Source organism: Triticum urartu, chromosome 7A (genome assembly GCF_056163025.1).
Source record: "Triticum urartu cultivar PI428250 chromosome 7A, HENAU_Tu73, whole genome shotgun sequence".
Classification (NCBI taxonomy): domain Eukaryota; kingdom Viridiplantae; phylum Streptophyta; class Magnoliopsida; order Poales; family Poaceae; genus Triticum; species Triticum urartu.
In genome coordinates, this window is record NC_141879.1 from 352,390,933 (window position 1) to 352,400,209 (window position 9,277).

The window sequence follows — 9,277 nt, forward strand, 5'->3', positions numbered from 1 at the left end:
CTCGTTATTACCATCGCGCACGCTTCTTTTAATTAGAATGTGTGTGCCTGTCTAGCGCACACACGTTGATCTATCTAACTATTTCAGTTTGTTATGGCTAATCACAAATAGTTCATCCGTGTGAAGTGTATGCCATCAATTGTAGACACTTTTTTTTCCTAATAATCGCAGACACTTTGATCTGGCTGACCTGTTTCTGTTCTGTTGCCTAATCGCAAATAGTTAATCCATCTGAAGCATATGCCCTCCATGACACACACCTTTATCTAGCTACCCGTTTCTATTGTTCCTCCTCATCAAAAACAGTTCATCCGAGTGAACCGTATGCTGTATATCGCACATGCCTTCATCTGGCTTCCTGTTTCTTTTGTTCCTCCTCATCGCAAACAGTTCATTTAACTGAACCGTACGCCCTGCATCACACACGTAACTAAAATCTGAACTGTGTTTGATGGCTCCAGCATCGCAAACGTTTTGCACCTTTTTGACGGTCTTTTACACCACGTTTGCGATTATTGCATCGCACACAGCTTCGTCGAAGGGTCTCTGATCGTAGACGCGTTAGCAGCGTCCTGCAGTAGTGCCGGTTGTACTCACTGCTGACAGAGACGTGCATTGTTGGGTCATGTATGCTGCTACCTCTTGAGCATGCGTTGGTTTTCCATTGAAGAGGAAAGGGTGATGCAACAAAGTAGCGTAAGTATTTCCCCTAGTTTTTGAGAACCAAGGTATCAATCCAGTAGCAGATAACACGCAAGTCACCTAGTACATGCACAAACAATCAAGAACCTCGCAACCAACGCGATAAAGGGGTTGTCAATCCCTTCATTGTCACTTGCAAAAGTCAGATCTAATAAAGATAGTAAGGTAAATATTTTTGGTATTTTTGTTGTATAGATTGGAAAATAGTAAATGAGATGCAATGTAAATAAAAGAGATGCAATATAATAAGAAAGAGACCCGAGGGCCATAGGTTTCACTAGTGGCTTCTCTCAAGATAGCAAGTACTAACGCTGGGTGAACAAATTACCGCCGAGCAATTGATAGAAGAGTGCATAGTTATGAGAATATCTAGGAAATGATTATGAAATATAAGCATCACGTCCATGTTAAGTAGACTGAAACGATTCTGCATCTACTACTATTACTCCACACATCGACCGCTATCCAGCATGCATCTAGAGTATTAAGTTCATAAGAACAAAGTAATGCTTTTGGCAAGATGACATGATGTAGAGGGATAAACTCAAGCAATATGATATAAACCCCATCTTTTTATCCTTGATGGCAACAATACAATACGTGCCTTGTTGCCCCTACTATCACTGGGAAAGGACACCGCAAGATTGAACCCAAAGCTAAGCAGTTCTCCCATTGCAAGAAAGATCAATCTAGTAGGCCAAACTAAACCGATAATTCGAAGAGACTTGCAAAGATATCAAATCATGCATATAAGAATTCAGAGAAGAACCAAATATTGTTCATAGATAAACTTGATCATAAATCCACAATTCATAGGATCTCGGCAAACACACCGCAAAAAGTATTACATCGAATAGATCTCCAAGTACACCGAGGAGAACTTTGTATTGAGAACCAAAGAGAGAGAAGAAGCCATCTAGCTAATAACTATGGACCCGAAGGTCTGTGGTAAACTACTCACACATCATCGGAGAGGCTATGATGTTGATGTAGAAGCCCTCCGTGATCAAATCCCCCTCCGACAGATCTTCGGAAAAGGCCCGAGATGGAATCTCACGGGTATAGAAGGTTGCGGCGGTGGAAAAGTGGTTTTGTGGCTCTCCCTGATGTTTTTAGGGTATAAGAGTGTATATTGGCGAAAGAAGTACGTCGGTGGAGCTCCGTGTGGCCCACGAGGGTGGGCGTGCGCCTACCCCCCTAGGCGCGCCCTCCTGCCTCATGGAAGCTTCGTGGAGTTCCAGAATTCAACTCCAAGTCTCCTGGTTTGCGTTTGTTCCAAGAAAGATCCTTGCGAAGGTTTCGTTCCGTTTGGATTCCGTTTGATATTCCTTTTCTGTTGAACACTAAAATAGGCAAAAAAAACAGAAACTGGCACTGGGCCTCCGGTTAATAGGTTAGTCCCAAAAATAATATAAAAGTGCATATTAAAGCCCTTTAAACATCCAAAACAGATAATATAATAGCATGGGACAGTAAAAAATATAAATACGTTGGAGGCGTATCATATGCCTCTCCATGTAAGTTTATGCCACCTTGGGTTTACGACTAGTCATGTCGGCCCGGGTTCTCTGTCATATGGATGCTAGCGACACTATCATATACATGAGCCAAAAGGCACCAGCGGTCCCGGCCTAGGTAAGGCTGCAGTCGTGGGAATACCGTGCGTGAGGTCGCAAAGTGATATGTTGTGTTACATGCTAGATCGGTGTGACTTAGGATCGGGGTCTCGACATAGGGTTTGGCCAGAGAGGTCGACGATGACCTTGTAGGGTGTCTGGTTGGTCTGGATGTTGGCCACGCGGCGAATCCGCGACATCGGCATGGACGCAAAGCCGGCGTCCAACGCGCTCAGTGAACAGGGAGGACGATGGAGGGGCAAGTTTGGCTGGGCTGCACTGTAGTGCAGCTGAGCCAAGTGCACACTGCAACCTTTCCCCTCGTTTTTAAACTATTTCTAATTTATTAGCTCATGTTTCTATTTAGTTTCAGCTATCAAATGAATTTTATTGAAAATAATATTTGGCACGTAAATATTGGGTCATATAATGGAGCTGCACACTAGGTTTCAATTCATTTTGAAAAGGATAAATATTTGTTTATTTTTAAAAGGTTAATCGAAATGTTGTTTGCTCCTGCTTTAATTATCTTTGAGGCATATAAACATTCCCAATAATGTTGGTTGATGTTTGTTAATTAGCTAGTGAATATTTACAACCTTTTGAACATTTTTAATTCACTATTTTAAGAAATTATAATTTGACTCATTATAAGATTTAAACTTAGTTTGAAACAAGTGAGGTTTAGCAAAATTTTAATTATGATGACCTGGCATCATTAACAGGGGTTTAATGTAGCTTAACTGTCGGGGTGCCACAAATCTCCTCCACTACAAGAAATCTCATCCCGAGATTTAATAGGTGGAGTAAGGGGGAAAGTTCTGGTTATGAAATTCTAACGGATCTTCTCGTTGTTGATTGTTCTTCTCGAAGAAGTTGTTCCCTTTCATTGATGTCTTCATTTCTCTGCATCAATGCATCATGATGAAGTTGTCGTTCTTCCTTCCGGATCTTCATCATACTTACCGAAAAGATAAGGGGGGACTCGGGAAGGACGGAGCTCGACACATGTTAGGTACCTAGGGGCTATCTCAGTGAATGAGGCATAGAGGCATCTCTCGAGCTGAAATCCAAGAAATACATCGAGAGCAAAGTAAGAAGGTACGGTAAGAAGTTGCAAGTGGATAGGCAATCATTCGTTGCCTGGAATAGAGTGTGAAAGTGATCTAGAGCAACGGGAATACTATTGCATCAGATACAAAAATAGATCTGTAGGAAGGTGGTTCGTGAATTACCTACAAAGCCAAGCGTGGGTAATAACACTGGAAATAGGGTGTACATGAGAGTCAGGTTTCGATCCTGTGGAACTGTGGGTTTTGGGCCCACCATGTGGGTTAAAAGTAGGAAGGGCGCCGACATTTTGCACGGTCATGATAGCAAGCCATATTAGAGGATAGCTTGTCATCTGTGTCGGCAACAACATCGGTACCAAGGGAGGGGGCGAAGAGAACCATTTTCATGCTCATTGAAACAAGGCGGACCAATAGGCAAAGTTCTCGTCCACCAGCGGTTACCGGAATGTCATCAACAGTAGTAACAAGGTCTTTCTGATAGAGTGGTACACCGAGGTTCTTACATAAGCAGGGGATTATTATTGCTTAGATCATATAAATCACAAGAAAGGTTAAACAAAAAATGGAAAGGAAAATGTGTTTATACCCCAAGTATTTAGAGTATATCCTGCCCAAGGAAGAGTAAAGCATGATATACCTGTCAGGGTGGCAAATATGTAACCCTTTAAATAAAAGGGGCAAGGAGAATCATGATGTTTACCCATAATCGATGTTTGGATAATTGATCAGGAGACACTTGTCATTGTGATTTTGATGTTCCTATTGATGATTCGAGTACCACAGACATGCTTCGGGATAGCATTGACATGGTCATCAAGTAAAGGTCAGACTTTGGATACACGAAGGATCCATCGGAAAGTATCTTCGGAATCTTCTGATGAAGCAGGCGATCATCTGGAATGAAGGGCTCTTTGGGAGAAAGTAGTTACGATAACCTAGAGTTAGAGTTAGTAAAATCTTTAACCCTAATAGAAGAGAGATCAGATTCCCAGAGTAATGACGAGGAATAAAAGATCCTAATACCACCCAATTGTGATGTGGCCCGTAAGCCACACAACAATGTTAGTAAAAGTTTTTCCAAAGACTAGACTCAACTTCCGTCAAGGAGTTGGAAAGGGGGCTACCTATAGGCAGTTGGCTCTTATAACAACTTGTGACGCCCCCGATTCAATCATACACGCAAATGTGTACGATCAAAATCAGGGACTCATGGGAAGATATCACAACACAACTCTAGACCCAAATTAAAATAATACAAGCTTTATATAACAAGCCAGGGGCCTTGACGGCTTGAATACATCAGCTCGAAAACAAACGAGCTAGCGGAAGCAACAATATCTGAGTACAGACATAAGTTAAACAAGATCTGCCTTAAGAAGGCTAGCACAAACAACAAAAACGATAAAAAAGGCAAGGGCCCATGCTTGAGAGCCTCCTAACTACTCCTGGACGCCAGCGGTCTCCACGTAGTAGTAGGCTCTTTTGGGGTAGTAGTAGTCGTCACTGGTAGCATCTGGCTCCTGGGCTCCACCATCTAGTTGCCGCATCAGAGAAGAATGGAAAGAGGTGGGAAACGGGGAGAAAAGTAACCGTGAGTACTCATCCAAAGTACTCGCAAGCAAGGATCTACACTACATATGCATCGATATCAAAGAAATGGGTAGTATCTGTGGACTAAACTGCATAATGCCATAATAGAGGGGAAAGCCTTGCCTATCAAAGACTAGCATCTTCTTGAAGCCACCATCTTGCAGCATTTAGAAGAGTGCAGAATAGCATTTTTTTTAAAGCAAGCATGTTGTAGCATTAACGCCCAGACATCCTTTCTCAACTCCCTGCGAGAAAGCAACCTCGGAGCCATCACATCCAATCCACATCTCAATAACAAATTCTAGTTGTAAAGATCGAAATACAACTCCAAGTCATCCTGTTATTGTGGACACGGCTATTCGAATAGATTAACCTCCCTGTAGGGGTGCACCACATTACCCAACATGCTCGATCACTCTGGCCGGACACACTTTCCTAGGTCATGCCCAGCCTCGAAAGATCAACACGTTGCAGTCCTACCTAGGACCAACAGGGAGGTCAGCACACCGGTCTGAATCCTATGCGCACAGGGGTCTTGGGCCCATCGCCTGTTGCACACCTTCATGTTGCATGGGCGGCTGGTGAGCAGACCTCGAAGCCTCCATTACAAAGGAGGGTGCTTTACGCGGTCCAACCTGACGCACACCGCTCAGTCGCTGACGTTTGGAAAGCTTCGGCTGATACTACAACGTCGAGTGCCCATAACTGTTCCCGCATGGTGGTTAGTGCATATAGGCCAGTGGCCAACTCAGATCAAATACCCAATCTCGTTAGTGTCTTGGGAGTGTGCGGTAACGAGCGGAGACTCACGATCATGTGACCCCGTCGCCCCGTCTCGTGGACTTGCGGCAAGGGCCCGAAATGCCCGGCTGTGCCACGTAAAAATCTCGCGGGTACCCTCCAGGTCAACCCGACTACACATCAACTCACGGGTACCCCTCAGGGCCGACCCGACTTTAGTAACATGGTTATGTGGTAAAGTCAAAGTAACCGTGTGCCCATAACATCAAGGGGAAACCCGAGGAATCACCCTCGATGGATTCCCACTCGATGTAACCATCAAGGTGGACTTGGAGGAATCACCCTCGATGGTCCACACTTGAGGGGTTGCACGACATAGTCGTTATCGGGAGTGGTGAAGGAGGAATCACCCTCGAAGACCACGAACGATTAGCTACACTACAGAGTACAGACTTAACATCAGAAAGTGCTATACGAGGTATCACCCTTATCACTCGATAGTAGCTCTGCAGATTTGTACAACTAAGGGGTGTGATGTGATGTGTCGGGCTCTGGAAGTCGATCATGTTGATCGTGTCATCTATCATCAAGCGGGGGCAACTCGGACAAGGTGAGGGGTCACTGATGGATCACTATCCAAACAATACTAAGCAGTTTAGGATAAGTAGGTAAGGTACAAGAGCATGTTACAAGAGCAGGCTGTGCATCAGAATAGAAGCAATCAAGTACAGTAGGCAGTAGCAAAATCTAATGCAAGCAAAAGAGATAATGGAATGGGCGATGTCGGAATGATCAAGGGGTTTGCTTGCCTGGAAGCTCTATAGACGGATACAGAGCCACAAAGGTGAAGTAGTCGATCACCAGGTCAACAACGGTCTCGGGGTCTATCGCGGTATCGGGGTCTACCGAAAAAGAAGCAACAAAGGGGAAATAAATAAATAACAGAGCAAACAATAGCATCACAAAGCACGACATAGCAAAACGATGTGCTAGGGGTGACCTAACGCAGTGCTACACATTATAGACTCACAGGGAAAACATCTGGGGAAGTTTTCCCGACGTTTGGTATTTTTCGGACAGATGAATCAAAGGGGACGGATCCATGTTCGCATTGCTAGAGGCATGTGACAGACGAACTGATGGCATATTCGGATTCGTCATATTTTTCTTAGTAACTTTCATATATAAATTATTTTCATCCAAGTTACGGATTGTTTTATATTAATTTTCAAAGTTTTAAACATATTCTAAAAATTCCTAGATTTAGTATTAATTCAAAAATAAATAGAAAGTGCTAAGTGTACCCACTGTGGGCTAGCCACAGAGGCTTAAATGTGGGGTCAGTGGGCCCGGCAGACTGCCCAGTCAACCGTCAACGCTGACTGGTCAATGAGTGAATAGTGAATGGTGGGACCCATATGTTATTGACATGGATACTAAATAGAGTAGTTAATTTAGTTTAATTAATGGTGGGGCCCTATATCAGTGACACATGAGGGGGTTAGTTAGGCGTTAATGACGTGACACGTCAGCAAGTTAATGGTGGCTAACCGCCGGCGTCAAGCCGAGGTGCCGGAGTTGGCTTTCCCGCCGTTCCCTTGATGGAAGGAAACGTGGGTGGGCGCGTTGGGAAGCTAGGGCTCGCGCGGTTCGGGTGGTGGCCGCGGGGTGGCCGGAGGTGGTGTGTAGCGACGACGGCGACGAGCTGAGCAGTGATGGGCTTCGGCCAACGCGACCGCAGGCGGCCGCGACAGGGGCGGGTGTGTGCGGCAGCGCGGAGTGTCGCAGAGAGCGCGTCCAGGAGAGCCGCTGGGTGCGGGCGGTGAGCGCGGCTGCAGGCAGCAGCAGAGCAGCAAGGGTAGCGGGCGTCTAGGCGAGCGCGGGCGACGGCGGCTATCAGCGACACAGAAGCAGCGGCGGCAGCAGGTATGGGCGGACGAGCAGAGAGCAGCAGCAGCATCGGTCGAATAGGGGCGCGGCCACGCGCACGCGGGCGCGGGCGAGGCCTGAGCGCGGCAGGCGGCTGAAGAAGCGGACGGGCGCGGCTCGGTCGCGGCGAGCATGGGGACTGGGCGCAGGCGCAAACGGCGATGAATGAAGGGGGTTCAGAAGGGGGAGAGCGGGGAGCAGAGGGGGGCCTCACAGGGGAGCGCAGGGGCCAATGGTGAGGTCAGGGACATGATGATACCGGCGGATCGAGCAGCAGCCGTAAGAGAAGGTGATGACGCGGGGAGACGCCGATGTGGCTCCTCGTCCTCGATCCAGTGGTAGAGGAGGTGAAGACGACTGCGGCAGAGCTGCAGAAGGCGGTGGAGCGGCGAATGGGCCTCGTTGGCCACGGTTTCGACGCTGATGCGGCCATGGAGCTCTCGGATTTGCAAGGGGAGGAAGAAACCGAGAGGGGAAAGGGGATTTGGGAGCTAAGGTTTGGCCAGAGAGGTCAACGACAACCTTATAGGGTGCCAGGTGGTCTGGATGGCCGCCACGCGGCGGATCCGCGGCATGGACGCACAGCCGGCGTCCAGCACACTCGGTGAACAGGGAGGACGATGGAGGGGGGCAAGTTGGGCTGGGTTGCACTGTTGTGCGGCTGGGCCAAGTGCACAGTGCAGCCTTTCCCCTCTTTTTTTAAATTGTTTCTAATTTATTAGCTCATGTTTCTATTTAGTTTCAGCTATCAAATGAATTTTCTTGAAAAATAATATTTGGCACATAAATATTGGGTCATATAATGGAGCTGCACACAAGGTTTCAAATCATTTTGAAAAGAATAAATATTTGTTTATTTTTCAAAGGTTAATTTAAATGTTGTTTGCTCCTGCTTTAATTATCTTAGAGGCATATAAACATTCCCAATAATTTTGGTTGATGTTTGTTGATTAGCTAGTGAATATTTACAGCCTTTTGAGTATTTTAATTCACTATTTAAGAAATTATAATTTGACTTGTTATAAGAATTTGAATTTAAACTTAGTTTGAAACAAGTGAGGTTTGGCAAAATTTAAATTATGATGACCTGGCATCATTAGCAGGGGTTTACTGTAGCTTAACCATCAAGGTGCCACAACGTCTCTCATTCGAAAGGGTTACAATTCTAAATATGCATGCATTTGCATATTTATAACCACGATTCTTTCAAATTTTCCAACATTATCCATGGATGTAGGATTGAAAGTAGGTCTAGAGGGGGGGTGATTAGACTACTTGACCAAATAAAAATCTAAAATTTTCCCAATTTTAAGTGTTGGCAGATTTTAGCAACTAGTACAAGTCAAGCAATCAACCTACACATGCAATTCTAAGAGTGTAGAAGCAAAAGTAAAACATTGCATATGAAGGTAAAGGGAATGGTTTGGAGAAGGCAAATGCAATGTAGACACAGAGATTTTTGGCGTGGTTCTGATAGGTGGTGCTATCGTACATCCACGTTGATGGAGACTTCAACCTACAAAGGGTAATGGTTGCGCGAGTCCACGGAGGGCTCCACCCACAAAGGGTCCACGGAGAAGCAACCTTGTCTATCCCACCATGGCCATCGCCCATGATGGACTTGCC

The 9,277-nt window shown here is 45.7% G+C and overlaps 1 long non-coding RNA gene across 1 annotated transcript; it reads right to left on the reverse strand.

Annotated features, from left to right (window-relative positions):
* Positions 1-4,635: 4,635 nt before the first annotated feature.
* Positions 4,636-8,132, reverse strand: LOC125525646 (uncharacterized). Its single transcript, XR_015611291.1, has 2 exons — positions 5,105-8,132; positions 4,636-4,925 (listed from the first exon to the last, which is right to left on the reverse strand). It is a non-coding gene; the product is annotated as an uncharacterized LOC125525646 (long non-coding RNA).
* Positions 8,133-9,277: the final 1,145 nt, after the last annotated feature.